The 15372-nt window shown below is 37.2% G+C and overlaps 1 long non-coding RNA gene across 1 annotated transcript; it reads left to right on the forward strand.

Moving 5' to 3' along the window:
• Window positions 9373-10726, forward strand: LOC109949916. The gene is made up of 2 exons (XR_002272238.1): window positions 9373-9700; window positions 10023-10726. It is a non-coding gene; the product is annotated as an uncharacterized LOC109949916 (long non-coding RNA).

Here is a 15372-nt window from a genome sequence, read left to right on the forward strand (position 1 = left end):
CGAACTCACCAGTTTCAACAAGGAATTATTCTCTCCTTTAAGTTTCTCAACCTCCTGTTGAGACTCATGAAGCATTCTTTGAAGAGACGAATTTTCAGTTGTTAGCCTCTGAACCTCGTTTGCTCTAGCACGCAAACGATCAGCCATGTTAGAAACAGAAGCAGCACTCTGAATGCTAAAAGCCATTGAGTCATCAATAGCCTCTTCCTCAGACCTCCCTGTTAACAGCATTTCATCCATTGGAGTAATGAAATTCCTAGCTACTATGACAGCAGTAGCATCATTCATCATCACAGAATCATTAACTGTGAGATGACGATTTTGGGATACAAAGGATGGACGCCAAACTTTGGAGTCACTGGTTGTTGTGGGAGCATCATTTAAATTGAAATAATTTGGGCAGGAAGAAGAGGAAGCCATTTTTAAGAAGGTTTCGAAGAAAGCCTTAGGAAAACTAAAGTTTCAGAAAATGAAGGAAGTTAAGTTGAAACGCAATTGCTCCAATCAAGTTTTGCAAAGGCAATATCTATAGACGAAAATATGGCAATATCTTTAGGATTCCAATATCTTCTCGAATCCCCATATTATCTTTTTCTTTCCCAGAGTCCAAAACTTCACGTGCCCTCTAATAATGCCTGTCGGCACTTTCAGCGTTTTCAAGTATTATTTTCATCAAAGCCGATCTTGCTTTACGGATTTCACGGAGCTACTTTTTCAAAAGTATCCCGAGAATCTCGCAATTTTTCTATGGTTAATTTAAAATTCACCAGTTCTACCTATTCATTGTATTTGTGTATAAATGTGTTACTAATGAAATTTTCTTTGCAGAAGACATCCAGTTTACTCCATACCTAGTGATGCGATATCTACTTATTTTTCTTATAAGTGAGCACTCAATATGCCCGAGAAGCAAGACTATCTCTGATCATCCATTCAGGAAGCAAGACTATCCCTGATCACGTTTCCGCTACATCAGGAAACTGTGAAGGCGATCTTATACTCTAATCTCCGGAAGTCCTTCTAGACTAGGAGATATGAGAGCTTATTGTCTGCTCCCACCAGCTTCCTTCCTTGATTGCTTACCTTCTCTTGCAATCAATATCACATTATTTTTGCATTTTTTCTCTTTTTATAACTCTCTGTTCATAAGAGATTTTATTTCTTTAGAATGAACATCTGAAGAATGAATCCATGAAGTAATCCTAACTATGAAGGTTATTTGTTTTGACAGAGGCAAAAGAGTTGTGATTTTTGCTCTTGCAGGATATAACTAGATCATCAAGCGCTACATTATATTTACTGGGCCGATATGAGCTTGAATGATACTTGAGAAAAGTTTCTCCCACCTAAGGATGTAAGCAATACTTGTGTTATTTTATGCTTATATACCTATTTGATATTTTATCTTGAAAGGTAACCAAATGGGGAGATAAGTCCGTTCCAAAAGAATGGCTTGTATGTATCCATGAATTATTAACGCAAATTTTACAGATTGTAAGTTGGATACATTGATAATACACTGCACAGATTAAAGTCCCATAAGAACAGAATATGGGTATAGCAGTGATCAATATGATGCACGCCTGTTGGGTAGCAAATGATGTGGATTGAAGTCCCGAAAGGACAATCCTTTGACATGTCAATATTGATATTGTGCACGCCTAATGCGTAGCAAATTGTATGGGTTAAAGTCCCAGAAATTAATTGACATGTATGTATTAATCTGTGGCATGCCTGCAGCATGACAGATATATGGGTTCTAAATGCTCCAACTCCCTAAATGGAGATTATCCACGCCCTACTATAAAATAACGCTCCATTGGAGGTTATAATCCACATTCTCACATAATAAAAGCCCCCTGCAGTGGCTTGGGTACCCAAAAGCAAAGAAATGCTTATAATTAATGTATGCGCATGCAAATGAGAATGGTGGGATCATAAATTGATGAATGACAAATTTTGATTTTGGAGTAGCTACTCAAATCATCAATGGGCTGTGTTGATTGGAACCACGTTCAATTATTAAATGTCGACAATATCATTGGCCAAAATGGAATGAGGTAATTCCATTATAGATAAGAATGAACGTGAAGGAACAACCCACAGTACGAACCCCAAAATTTGTTAATACTGAATGTTATACTTGGGTGTTCGGAATAAAAGGGAATATACCTACTTTGTATGACACAATGTTTCTGGCAGAAACAAGGAATGTTGGGTTTTCTCCATATTTATAGATTCAATTGTGCCCCTTTATTGCACATTTACGGAGACCAACATGTTATCTTTAAGGGTTATTAAATGCACAGAGCATATCACCTGAAGTGATTCCCTAAAGATGTATAAATAGCTGGGTTAAAGCTATATAATGTGTCATAAAGTTTAATCCCTTTAAACAAAATCCTTGAAAGGATTGAAATTGCATAAAGCAAGTCCCTGAATGACATGTGCCTGAAGCACAAAATTTGTACTCAATATTAATGTACATAAATTACATCAGTGAGTATATTGATTATAATGTGTTTGCAACACATTAAAGCTTCTCAAGAGTTCAAGAAATATTTGTCTCGACTTAAGGATCGAGCATTATGCCAACGAGATTCTTGCTTATACTAAGAAAGTATTGAAGCATTTTTATGAGGATTATCCGTTGGACACTTTAATGATTTTCCGGAAGTATATTCGACCGGACATCATATTTTCCAGATAGGGCTCAACTCCATCACCATCATTTTGGAATGATGTGAGGTATATTTGATGCTATCTCCGCATAACACCTTGTACGGGCATATTCTTTCAAGTGAACTTACAAATAGCCCAAGTTTTGTTAGAAACGCGGACTCTGAAAATTTCTATGATTTACATAGAGATAGCTCACTGGAAATATATTTACTATATAAATTGTTGGTGGCTACATCATTCACTCACTCCGAAAGATTCTCACTCCAAAAGATAGTTATGAAGACATCAGGGGGATATATTAATCAGGGGGAGCATCCAGAAGTATGCTATACAGATTGTTGTACTCTTCTTTCTTCCTTCCATCAGTTTTCTACTCACTAGGTTTTCTCCAAGCAAAGTCTGATGAAGCAACTGACATATTATTTGTGGTCTCCAAGGGGGAGTGTTGTAAAGTTTTGTGTGGAGCCCACTAACTATTCATTTGGATACTTTGGGTAGAGTTTGTCGGCAACTTTTTCTTACTGCACACTCACGAGAGTTGCACCAATCTGCCTATAAATAGGCAACCTGCAAAGTGAAAGAAAGTAGAAGATAGAAGAAAAAGGGAGAAACGGAAAGAAACAAAGAAGAGGAAAGAGAGAAGAGAGAAGAGGAAAGAGAAGAGGAAAGAGAGAAGAGGAAAAAGAAAATAGGAAAGAGAAAAGAAAGAGAGTCAGGCAGAGAAGAGCAAGAGAAGAAAGAAAGAGGGTGAGTGAGCAGAGAGAAAATTCAGTGAGCCACACATATTGTAAACACTATTGTAGCCATATTATTTTATATAGTGAAAAGTTACTGCTGCTGCTCTCTGAGGACGTAGGCATAGCCGAACCTCGTTAAATGCTGTGTCTCATCTACTTTACGTGCAGCTAAATATTCGTACATATTCCAGGTCATTTTATAACAGAATAAGCATTATTTGCATTATTGGGCAAGCATGAGCCAATTGGAGGGCTATTGACCCCTATAAGAAGTAGATTACAAAAAAGGCAAAAAAAAGAAAGAAGAAAACGAGACGAATTGGCTTTTGGTCAAAAAGGGGAAAAAAAAAACGTAACAACATACTTACTTTTGGTGAAGAAGGGAAAAAACTCAGCAATAGAACCAATTGATTTCTTTCTTTTTAAAATTCTTTTGTAATTCTTGTTTAAATAAGAAAATAAAATATGTTTAAAGACTTTTTAAAGCCCACGAAATGCAGGCTTAAGCATGTTGTTTAAAACCCATGAATTGCAGTTCAGTTTCCTCCTCTCTTTTTTTCGCCTGGCCTATGACTTCAAAAAAAAAATTTGCCGCGCACTGTGCAGCGCAACAGACTTTCGTTAAGTCATTTTGTCAAACACTTGGAGTGCACCACTACCAGTTGAACAAAAGGGCAATTTGAAGGACCTATAATGATTTGTTCCGATGAAGGGAGGTGCATAGATCCGCCACTGTCAGTATGGTGTCTTTTTCTGCAAAGAATTTCTTGCCACACCTAGCTCTTAGTAGCTAGCTGATTTCTTAGGCATTCTCCAACTCATGAGGGGCTAAACTCAAATTTTCTCCCTCCAAAAAGTAACTATTTGGGTTTTGCCCGAACTCAAATAGTTTTTTTTCCCAACCCTCTGGACTCAAATTTTAAGTCTGCAACTTTATTAAATTGTTTAAGAATGGTTTAAGTCAATTTTTTTTTTTTTTATGGAAAACTTTTCTTCATTTAATATTTTTAAATAGAGTAATGCTAGGCTCACTACATTTTTATACCACATTGTGTACCATCTCTCTAATAGAGGTGGAGCCCACCAATATAATGGGGCTCACCTCTATTAGAGAGGTGGTACACTATGTGGTATGAAAATTTTGGTTAGCCTAGTATTTTTCTTTTAAATAACGTCATAAGTTAATTTTTTTGAACAATTTGACCTTAAAAAAATTGAAATTCCACAAATATAATTTTATTCCAAAAGAAAACACACAACGTTTTTTTATTTATTTTAAAAACACAATATAATTGAAACACAAAAACAGGATTGAAACAATTGTGGACCTCATTCACCATCTCCAAAGCTCCTCCAAAGGTGATCAATCAAATCGTATCGGAGACTCTGATGCATATGTGGAGATATAAGTTTATTATGACGAATCATGTAATCAGAGAGAGTCTGCCTATCTTAGTGGTACTCGTATGTAATGCTTGGCTCTAGCTCATATTGTCTTGCTCTGGCCCTCCTGGATCGTTGTGGACACATATCCTCATCATCATATTCCTCTTCAACATATTCGTACTCATCCTCCACAATCATGTTGTGCAAAATTATACACGTCATCATGATTGAGTGGAGGTTATCCTTGCACCACATACATGCATGGCCCCGAACAATAGCCCATCGAGCCTGTAGTATTCCAAATGCTCTTTCAACATCCTTCCTGTATGCTTCTTGCATTTGTGCAAAAAGCCTATTCTTTGGGGTATCAGGAGAAGAGATGGTTTTCACCAAAGCAACCCAATGAGGGTAGATCCCATCTGCCAAATAGTGGCCCAAATGGTATTGATTTCCATTGACAATATATTCAACATAAGGAGCCACTCCTTGTACCACATTATTGAACAATGGAGAATGAACTAAAATGTTGATATCATTGTTGGATCCAACAGCTCCAAAAAAGGCATGCCATATCCATGTGTCGTATGAGGCCACGACTTCTAGCACAACAGTGGGTTTTTTTTTGGTGACCGGTAAACTGGCCTGTCTAAGAAGATAGGCAGTTCTTCTATTCCCAATGCATGCAGTCAAGACTTCCTAACATGCCTGGGAAACCTCGAAGGCTTGCTTGGTGCAATAGCTTGTAAAGGTTAGCTGGATTTGGAGACCTGAGGTACCATTGTCCATACACGACTTCAACAGCATAACAAAACTTACAGAGTGATTCAAGAGATATGCTTTCACCCAATCTACAGTACTTGTCGGTCGCATCAGTTGAGCATCCACATGCGAGCATACGAAAGGCCGCGGTTAACTTTTGCTCAAGGGATAGCCCTTGTCGACCTAGCCCATCTTTTTTATGGCGAAAGTATGGCTCATGGTTGACAACATTATTCAAGATGCGTCAGGCTAGCAGACAAAGGCAGCAGCGCGGGCCCCAATCTATTTTCTGATGCACATGGAATGTGCCAGTTGTAGGTGGGCTCCACTGAATAGTTTTGGGTCCATGCAATACTTGGACTGCTATTTGGGTACAAGTTTGGATTTTTCCAAATTTTGGCCCTTTCATTTTCTTGGGTTGGAAGAGGTTATGGGCTATAATTTGAGATATTTTGAGTTTAGCCTCATGGGTTAGAGATGGCCTTAAGAGGCCTAAAGAGTCCCCATGGAAAGGCCTATTTCTATGTCTCTGTCTTCAAGTCTATGTGGTGAACCATTCTATGTGGTTAATGTTTGATGGCTACAGGGCAATCATTGAATGAACACCATTTCAATTGGAGAAGCTTTTCTACATCCAAAATTGATTCATGCACTTGGTGAGGTGGGAATTGGTTCTGTTATATTTTCTTATAGATTGGATGATGTTTCCCTCTTTTCGACTGAGGCGGCTGACGGAAGGAACTTTTGGTCCTTCTTTTTTTGAGTGCGGGGCGTGCCAGCACCAAGCCCGAATTTAGGCTTGAATGGAATGTGAATAGATGGATGTGTTGCGCTTCTAACTTCTGATCAAACGATTGATCGGCCAAACAAGGAACCTTCTCTTGGCCTAGGTTCTTTCACTTCCTCGGGCTTGAGGATGGTTAGGTTTCGTACGGATGTTTTTGTGATTTTTAGGTTTAAAGTGAAAAACGTGCAATTAAGCTAAATGTGCATTTAAACATAAAGACAAGAATTAAGGTGCGATAAAATAAATCAAAGTAATAAATAAAGCAAGAACAAAATAAAAGCAATAAGAACGATAAGAACAATAAACTTGAAATTAAATTTAATAAAAGTGCGATGACAATGAAAAATAAAGAAATTGAAATAAACTTGAATTTAAATGATAAGAGAATATAAATTGAACAAGAATTTAAATGACAAGAAAAATATAAACTTACACTAGAAAAAGGAAGAACTCACTACACTAGGTGCTTGAAAAGTAAAATCCTAAGTCTAAGAAAAGAAAAGTGTGAGACGAAAAATAGGTTTGTGTGTCTGATGATGTGTGCTTGATGTCTTCGTTTGGTGAAGATTATATAGGGCATCCGTTGGCCCATGGGCTGGCCATTGAATGGCCAAATGTCAACTTTTTAAAAAATATTTCCTTTTGAAGGCCCACTAAATCTGTGGGATTGCATTGATTGAAATATTCTGACATGCTTGATTCTTCCTTGTTTTGGAATATTCAGAGTTATTATCAAACTCCTTGATTTCTTTCTTTGTGAGACTTTCGTCACGTGCATATAATTCTCCGAAAATCCTGGGCTTGAATCGGTGGCTTGGGCTTGGACCTCTGAGCTCTCTTAAATGGCCAACTGCAAACCCTTCAGCCCAATTTGCAGACCACACAGCCGCAACATTCCAACAGCTCTCGACCGTAGTATTCCTTCAATCCGTGCTCCAAATCTCGGCCGCAAAGCTCCCTCAAATCCATGCTCCAAATCCCGGCCGTGAAGTTCCTCCAAAACCCGATTGAAAATCTCGGCCGCCAAACTCTGGCCATCAAATCTCAGCCACAAATATTTAACTCCAATTCCAGCCACAGCTTCAACAGTCCCAGCCTCTAAAACCCGGCCGAGATCTCCAACAATCCTAGTCGCCAAAACCCGGTCGAGATCTCCAACAATCCCAGCCGACAAAACCCAGTCGACCTCAATCTCCAGCCTCATTTGAACTGCCCAGCCACAACTCTTTAGCTACATTCGAACTATTCGGCTGCCTTTCGAGCTCCCAACCATGGCCTGACCACAAAGACTCCAGCCCACGTTCGAATTTAATCCGGCCGTTTGCATTTCGTAAGGAGCCTGGGTTTGGTGAATTTTCACCACCCCCAAACAAATGGTTTTCAACTTGAATATGTATATGCATTGAAAATTGGGATCATAATGTGCTCTCCCCTAGGGTTTTGCTTTAATTTTAATTTTAATTTTAATATAATTGTATCCCAACAAATTGATCAAGTGCATATGACTATTGGTATGCCAAAGTTGAGTTACAAATGGCTAAAGTTAGTTGAGTTACTATTGGTATTATGAAATAACACTATTATAAAGATATCATCTTGATATGTTGTTGATATTATCTCGTTATTTTGATAGCAAACAATCTCAAATAATCTTGATATGATATAAATAAAGCATCAATATACAATAATATACCCTCTATAACTCTCAAGTGGAAGACATCAAAGACCAATAGGCCAGGGTGTTATTTGGTGGGGATGATCCAATATTAGCCCAAATAAATATTGGACCTTAAAATTTATGCCCAATATATACATCAAGAACTATCAGGCCCCAATTGACTGGTGTGAATAATTGAATTAACCACCAAAGCCAAAGATATTCATTCACTAACAGTGTGTTTGGATGAGTAAATTTAAAAGTACAAAAGAATTCATAAATGACTGAATTTAAAATGACGGAAATTAATGTTTTAGAATTTGTAAAGTTTCTTTTTCGGGTGATGGATTTAAAATACAGAATTTAACTTTTATTTGTTAAGTTATCTTTTTTTTTAAACTGAATCTTTCTTGAAATTTTAGAAATGATGACTTTTAGTTAGAATTTCAAGTTGGTATTTATGACCTTCAAATTCCATGTTTTTTCCCACACAAAATTTCTAAATTTTTATTTCTTTTATCCAAACACGGGAATTGGTTAATGTCAATTTAGAAATTCTGACTTTTGTCAAAATTTCAAGTTTATTTCCCTCATCCAAACGCACTGTAAAAATAAATAGATGGAAGAAAACCAAAGTTATTATGTACTCTGAGAGAGGCTTGTAACTCAAGTGGTTTAGATCATTTATTCAGGTACTAGGTTCAATTTTCCCTATCCCAATATTGCTGGTATTAAAAAAAAAAATATTATCTATTGATGATAACACCAACTAAGATTAGCAAGGCTGCTTGGCTTGTAAGTATGCCTAATATCTACACAAATGATATTCTTACTGTTTATATTAAATATGAACTGGGCATGCCAAAAAGAGTCCAAAAACAAGTCCTTGTTACTTTAAGGCAGTGAGCAAGCCCAAAAGCCCAAAAAAGCCCCAAAAACCTCTTATTCGCACATAGGGAGGCTCTTAAGATAAAAAGGTCGACCATGCCCATTGAAATTCATCTGATTGGGCTGTAAGGACATCGTGTGGATCATGTCGACGGCAACGTGCACTAGTGCTTGTGTGGTTTGCCAAGATGCTCATTTGCTGCTCCATTAAAAGACAATTAAACCTATAAATATTCTACCGACAAATGATTCTAAAAAATGGAGAGACATATTTCAATCTGCGACTGACCAACCATCCAGAGTGTAACACTCCGTCCCAAAAATCATTGTTCAATTGATTATTTATTGTTAAATTATATTTTTGTCCTTGGGTGTAGGGGCACTTTAATCACTTTTTGTTCGGAAAGAAATTTGGAGAATGGAGCGGCACCGTTGCATAAAGCTCGACGATACGAGTTTGTAAACATGCGGCATGTTCAATTCGGAGTTAAAAGAAGAAGTTATAATCTACAGAAGTGCAGTGGCACAATCGTAATTTTTGCAAAGTCAAAATTTTAAAAGCTGGTAGCTCTCTCTCTCGCTCCTTGTGACGCCGAACTTTGGCCGGTGATTGCGTCGCCATCCGGGGACCATTTGCAGTGAAATTGGTCCCAAAAGTTTTGTATCAACGTCCTCTATCTAACCTACCCATTTTCCATGCTAAAAAACCAAGGAATTTAGGTTGGAACAGCTGGAAGTGTCGGTGATTTTTGAAGCTTTTGACGCTACTTTCGGCGACTCCAGCCACCGTTTCCATCAATCGAGGTATGAAACTTCATCTACTCTTCGTGCTCTATCTGTTTATATAAGTGGTTTGGATCGATTTTGGAGTTTTGGAAGTCAATGAAAATACCCATATAGAGCCAAAGGTTTGGCCGTGATTTCATCTAGCTCCAGTCACTTTTTGGCTGTGGTCTGAGACCAAAAGTTGTTTCCCTTATTGATCTGAACGTTTGGGAAATAATTATGTTTGTTGTGCAGGTTATATAACAATTATTTTGTACATTTTTATTATCTTTCTCTTAGATTTTTGCTATGTTCTTGAGTAAGATTAGCCCATTTTTACTTACTTTTGTGTTTTACCAAGTTTGAAGAGTAAAGACGGAAAAGGAAGCAAAATGAGCAATTTTGGGATTGAAATATAATGTGAAATCCTTGGAGCAGAATTTCCTGTGCAGATCAGTCAACTTGACAGAATATACTATACTTCCTTAGAGTGAACTAGATTTTGAGCCTTATATCGTTGGAAGGATAAGGATGTTAGATTTTTGTAGAATTTTATGGTTCGTGATTCAGACGTGTTTGGAGAGAGTAGTGGCCATTTTAGTACAGACAGTTAGGACAGAATGTGTTCTGCGGGTTTTGCAAAATAATCCTTTTGAAGTCCAATTTCTGTCAATTGCATATGGGAAGCGTATATAAGGATGTGGAGTTATCTTCTAAGGTCTGATCCTATATTTAGTAGGATTTTGGATGCCAACTCGTCAAAGACAATTGAAGCCAAACTAGGAAAGCATAGTTACCAAGTCAAAAGAGGATTTGTTCCTTATTTAATGAAGAACAGAAAATAGGGTTCTCTTATGCTGGACTTGAAGGAGAGTCAAAGACCCACTGCGATCGTCAAGTTCTTAAGCATCGTCAAATCCATAAGTTTTATTTTATGTTTTCTAGTTTTTCAATTATGTTTTCTTTGAACATGAGTAACTAAATTATGCTCTAGGGTGAGGATGACGCCCGAGCATTGATAGTTATAATTTCTAATATTATTTAATGGATTCTAAGTTTCTTTTAGATGAATGTTTAATCACTATTTTAATTGTTGCTATTTGTTTAAGTTCTTTGATTGATCACCTAAGGTTTTTGCATCTAGTAAATTGGAAGATGAATTTGAGGCAGAACTAGCAATATAATTCAATTTGCTTCTTCTGATTAAGTGTGGTGAATTACATTATTGCTTGACGAAGAATAATGGTTTGCTTGGTTCTCTCATTTTCTAGAATGTAATGAATCCAACTTGTTAAATTTATGCCTTAACCAGGATAGATTGCAGGATTGGATATATGATCTTTGTCTGAACTAGAAAAGAATCTTACACTTAAGGAAAACTATGGTCTGAGTGCCTGAAAAGGAGTTAGATATGGGAATTATCATCTAAAGAATCGAAAGAATCTGTTGAATACATTGAAATCTAACTTGGATTGCTTGTGGTTGATTCCGAAACCCTAGACCTTCATCATTGTTTTTCAACCTTCAAATTCAACCTTTTTATTCTCAATAGTGTTTATATCTTGTTTGTTTCACAAACTTTCACAACAACAATCTCTACAAATTCACTTGCGTATCAGTTAGATTTAATTTAGTTATTCGTATATTAGATTAATTTGGAATCCTCGTGGGAACGATACTTGGACTTGTCAAACGCTATACTACATCATTCTTGTGCACTTGCAAGGACAGACCAGCAGGTAGATTTTTGGGTTTTAAGCTAGTTCAAGGAGGCTACGCCGATTTTCCGGTCGAAGTGAAGTCCTAAAGTTGTTTTGGAATTAGGGTAAGAAGGGTATTTTAATAGTTTGGGCAAACACATGCCTGGCATCGAATAGGGAGAGGGTCTGTCACAGATTCTAAAAGGGAATTCAGGGTGGGTCCTTTCACAAAAGGTGCCACATCATCAATGAGCTCTCTGTGATTGACCCAGAAGGTGTCACATTCAATTTAAACATCTATTTTTCTTATTAAATATTGATAAACTCAAAACGTTTCACAGACATTAATAGAAATCAAATCCCACATCTATTTTTCTTGTTAAAATATTGATAAAATCAAAACATTTCATAGACATTAATAGAAGTCAAATCTCACACTATCAATTGTTATAATAAAATTTTGGCCCACGTAACATTTCAAACAAGATTTGAGCACCTTCATTGGTTAAGTTTGGTGTATATGAATAACTAATTTAATAAATCAAATGAACAACGTAGAACTATCCTTCAAGCATAGTTGTATAAGTCAAGCATTCATTTTTCTTCTTCAGTATGTCAATCAATTCAAAGATCTTCTAGCCTACCACCCTCTTGGGTGTTAAAGATATCTTTCCTACAATGGGGGACTACACATGATGCAATTTGAATTATGTGCCAAATTTTGAGCTTTATATATGGGGAACTTAAATGTGGGTGTCTATAAAAAGTATTTTTCACTTGTGATTGAGAAATTTGAGTAAATAAAACAAGACTAATGAATATTATTGCATGTTTTACCTTAATATCAATTTGCATTGAGAGGAGTAGTCCAACTCCTTTTAACAAAATTTCTTAACTTTTCAATATGCGACGATTCTTCGCATCCTCACATTTTTTTACCATAGCACTTGCTTTTACATGCATCACAGCATATTTAAATTTGGTGATGGTATGGCTTTTGTCACACCATTGGAGGTAGATGTTCTTAGCTTGGAGTCATGTCTTGGGATCAGTGTTTTGGGAACAAATATTTCGGCTTCCAATCACAAGGCGACACATAGACAAGAAGAATATCTTCTAGGTCAATTAATTGAGCCCATTTACTTGGCAAATTAATTGATACAAAAAATCGAGATATTATCTTAAATATGGGATATTATCTTTATTTAAAAGATAATATCACCAATTTAGGATATTATCTTTATTTGGAGTTATCATCATCAATTAGTGATTTGATCCCAATCAAATCCTTAATTGATTCAATCTCTACAATTTAGGGAAATAATATCTTCCTTCCAAATAAGAAGATATTCTTTGAAAAACTCTAGATGCCTAGAGCCTCATAAATACATGGCTACATAAAACACACAAAGTAATCTGAAACTCAACTCGAAAACCCTACTCTCTCTCTCTCTCACCATTTCCCCTCTCTCCATATTTTCCTATCACGGCTCCGGCCACCCTGTTCTCCCCGTAGAAAAAAATCCGTACCCTTTTTTAGCTTTTGTTTCTCAGATATTCAATCAAACTAACTTAGGCATCGAGCGGCCTTTGGCCAACACCCCCTAGGTGTGATCTTTTACTCTTGCTTGATATTATCTTTTACTCTTAGGCATCAAAGGGCCAAGGTCAGACAGTTTCAACTTGGCGACCTTGTACTTAGAAAGACTTTCATTACTACGTGAAGACAAGGATTAAAATAGATGAAATCTAATTGGGAAGACCCTTAAGTGATCAGCCAGTCCGAGGGATATACACTTGACACCATGGAAGATAAGGAGATTCCAAGACAATGGAATGCCTGCCACCTCTAAAGATATTACCCTTGAAGCTTCTTCCAATCGGCTCAAGTTCTTAGCAAACGACTGAGCCATGCTCAATTCTGAAGAGGAAAAGCAACTACTGGAAATTCTAGATTATTTATCCAATTATTTCCAATTCAAATAAAGCAATGTAATCATGCAAGCATCAATACAAGTTCAGTTTTTCATTCAAAAGAAGTATGCAGTTATCTATGATGTGTCCTCAGGGAGACGCATGTCAAGCATACCATTGCCCATAAGCCGTGTCCTCAGGGAGACGTAGGACACAAATTATGAAGCATCCTCAGGGAGACACAGGTCAAGTAGACCATTGCCTATAAGTCGCGTCTTCAAGGAGATGTTGGGCGAGAACTATAAAGCGTCCTAAGAGAGACGCATGTCAAACAGATCATCGCCCATAAGCCGCTTCCTCAGGGAGACGCAGGGATAAAACTATGAAGCGTTTTAAGGAAAAAGCAGAAGAGCACCCTTTAAGTAAGTTGTGGGTAAATATTCGAGCATCCTCAGAGAGATGTAAAATCAAGGCACCAGTAGGTCGCTCAAGCAGTTTACAAGATACGATGCACATTGAAGTTAAAGAAATAACTGAAATTTCCATAGCAAAGTTACCAACCAGCCAAGTTCAACCAAAAGAAGATGGTCAGACAAGACCAATTATTGCAAACAAGAAAGCAGATTACAAAAAACTTGAAAAGATAAAGAAGTCTTCATCTACTCCAAGATTCGAACAGGAGACCCCTTGTCAGCAACCTCTTCAGCATCAATTTGATTAGCTATGCCTTAAGCAGCTCCAGCTGTCTGCTCCACGACATCTGCGAGCATTTCTTTAGCCACACCCTCCTCGGTGCTCTTCTCCTTGGTGCCGTTGTTCTCATCTATAGTCTTGTTAGTCGCCTACTCTTCAGCTTCCTCCATATCCACAACGTTGATCTGCTCACGTCGAGAAGGAAGCAAGTCAATGCAGAGGGCCTTAAGATCTTCATCTATAATGGAATTGCAAGGAGTGACACCACTTGTGCAGTCCAAGTACCCCAGCTTGTATGCATCGACGACAACCTCAAACTTGGACCGCTCAGCAACCTCACCGTAGTCGTCAAATGCAGGGATAAAACTATGAAGCATCTCAAGGCAAAAGTAAGCCTTTTTTGGACTATACATAGTGGCAGCAGAAGAGTTGAGTTCACTATCCATCTTAGTAAGGGAACACTTTAGCTCATACGTATTCTTCTTCAGTTCAAACATCTTCTTTTCATAATAGATCTGCTTGGCCAAGAGCTTGCCAGTTAGATCAACATTATTCTTCTCTAACTTGCTAAGCTGAGTAGAAGAGGGCCCAATAGCAGACGAGTTCCGAATGGTCTCAACAGCAAAAACTACTCATTTTGAAAGCAAATAAACATCCATTTCCTTTTGCTTCTCCAAGGAAAGACTTGATGATGTAGAAAATTCATGGGTAATTGGGCTTCAAATATAGAAAATCATGCTTGAGAGTCAATTATGGCGCTAGGAAAAGAAGGAAGACGTATCGTTTGAATTTTCGGGTTACTTGATTTCTTGAGAAGATCTATTTTATATTTATATTTTTAGAATAAGTTATCAATTAGGATATTATTTTCCTGGTATAATTTTAATTAGGATTTAAATTATTTTCTTATTAGTTAAGTTTTAGGAATATTTTGGAACCTAGGGTTTCCTACGATTTTAGGATATTTTTGTTTTCTATTTAAGCCAACTCATGGCATTGTATTAATCAGTTTTATCATATTATTAATCAAATTTAGAAATTTTCTCTATTTTCTGGTGAATTTTAGTTTATCTTTTCGGGTTTAGACGTTTGCCGATCTGTAAACCCGTGCTTCTATGCTGCATAAAGTGGTATCAGAGTGGGTCGTCATTCAAAACAAGGATTTGCCTTCTCAGTGATGAGCAAAGATGGGAGGTATGCAAACCTCATCGACGATGGTCGTGGGAAAATATCAAATATTGAAGGGGAACGCGCTGGTGGATTTACCCGAAACCAACCTCATCAATACTATGTTGCAGATGTTCCATGCTTTATGGGAAGTGACTGCATTGAAGGGTTTCTCGAATGGGTTGTAGATGTAGAGGAAATATTTGATACAATATCAATTTCAAAAGATAAGATGGT

Source organism: Prunus persica, chromosome G6 (assembly GCF_000346465.2).
Source record: "Prunus persica cultivar Lovell chromosome G6, Prunus_persica_NCBIv2, whole genome shotgun sequence".
In the NCBI taxonomy this organism is placed as follows: Eukaryota; Viridiplantae; Streptophyta; class Magnoliopsida; order Rosales; family Rosaceae; genus Prunus; species Prunus persica.